This window comes from Anarhichas minor, unplaced genomic scaffold (assembly GCF_050575085.1).
Source record: "Anarhichas minor isolate MPS153535 unplaced genomic scaffold, ASM5057508v1 ptg000172l, whole genome shotgun sequence".
NCBI classification, from domain to species: Eukaryota; Metazoa; Chordata; class Actinopteri; order Perciformes; family Anarhichadidae; genus Anarhichas; species Anarhichas minor.
In genome coordinates, this window is record NW_027466618.1 from 48,018 (window position 1) to 50,000 (window position 1,983).

A 1,983-nucleotide genomic window follows, 5' to 3' on the forward strand; every position below is an offset into this window, starting at 1 on the left:
TTTTTTGTTTTCCTTCACGCGTGTTTTTTTTTTATTATGCATGCTTTTATACACTATTTTTAACTCCTTTAATTGTGCTTTATTGTTAATTCATATTACATATCAGTAATTTATATATATCTTGATGTTAAATAGATACATTTTAAAAAGTCCCATGGTGGAGACACCGCCCCGATGCTGTCCTCCTTTCCCCCCGCTGGCATATGAGGCCCCTTTTAGACCCTCTGTATGACTCAGGATGTTTCTTCTAAACCCCCCTCCCCCCTTCATTCTTTTTTTTTTTTTTTACTGGCTGATGTGGGATATCTGACTGCCTCTTTGGAAACACAGACTCTGTCCTGAAAGAAGCAGAAGTTGGCTGCCTGAGAGGACGGTTTCAGAGGAGAGGAGAAGAAGAAACTCAAGCATCAGCCATCAACAGATGTTCCTATTTCGCAAACTCAAAAAGCAAGTATTCATCTTCTTCATTGAGTGCATCTATCTGTGTGCAGTATGACAGCCAAAATTCCCCTGTCTCCACCATTGAGCCCTGTCGCCATCTTTTGGACAAAAAAAGGTATTGCAGGAGTGAGACTTGGGGTTAGTCTGCAAGTCAGTAAGATAGTCCCCAGGAATCACATTGTGCTGTCATTCAAAATGGTCACCTTCAGTTTTCTGAGCTGGGTCAGGGCTCAAATAGGTTCTCTACTACATTATCTATCTCTTATGGTTTGAAGTGACATGAAAAGGTAATATTGAATTAATATGGGGAGATTAAAAATACTAAACACTGTGTCCCTGTCCATCTGTCTGCCTCTTTTGAAACACAGACACTGTCCTGAAAGAAGCAGAAGTTGGCTGCCTGAGAGGACGGTTTCAGAGGAGAGGAGAAGAAGAAACTCAAGCATCAGCCATCAACAGATGTTCCTATTTCGCAAACTCAAAAAGCAAGTATTCATCTTCTTCATTGAGTGCATCTCTGTGTGCAGTATGACAGCCAAAATTCCGCTGTCTCCACCATTGAGCCCTGTCGCCATCTTTTGGACAAAAAAAGGTATTGCAGGAGTGAGTCTTGGGGTTAGTCTGCAAGTCAGTAAGATAGTCCCCAGGAATCACATTGTGCTGTCATTCAAAATGGTCACCTTCAGTTTTCTGAGCTGGGTCAGGGCTCAAATAGGTTCTCTACTACATTATCTATCTCTTATGGTTTGAAGTGACATGAAAATGTAATATTGAATTAATATGGGGAGATTAAAAAAACTAAACACTGTGTCCCTGTCCATCTGTCTGCCTCTTTTGAAACACAGACACTGTCCTGAAAGAAGCAGAAGTTGGCTGCCTGAGAGGACGGGTTCAGAGGAGAGGAGAAGAAGAAACTCAAGCATCAGCCATCAACAGATGTTCCTATTTCGCAAACTCAAGAAGCAAGTATTTATCTACTTCATTGAGTGCATCTCTGTGTGCAGTATGACAGCCAAAATTCCCCTGTCTCCACCATTGAGCCCTGTCGCCATCTTTTGGACAAAAAAAGGTATTGCAGGATCCAAAAAGACTCTCCTCTTGCAGGCATAATCTCCTCATATTGACCTACAGGACATGCAGCAAGGCCTCTGCTTTAATCCAGGCCAAATACTGTATCTAATCTGACTCTCAAAATTCCCTACTTGAGTGAGACTTGGGGTTAGTCTGCAAGTCAGTAAGATAATACCCTGAAGTCCCCAGGAATCACATTGTGCTGTCATTCAAAATGGTCACCTTCAGTTTTCTGAGCTGGGTCAGGGCTCAAATAGGTTCTCTACTACATTATCTATCTCTTATGGTTTGAAGTGACATGAAAAGGTAATATTGAATTCATATGGGGAGATTAAAAAAACTAAACACTGTGTCCCTGTCCATCTGTCTGCCTCTTTTGAAACACAGACACTGTCCTGAAAGAAGCAGAAGTTGGCTGCCTGAGAGGACGGGTTCAGAGGAGAGGAGAAGAAGGCACTCAAGCATCAGCCA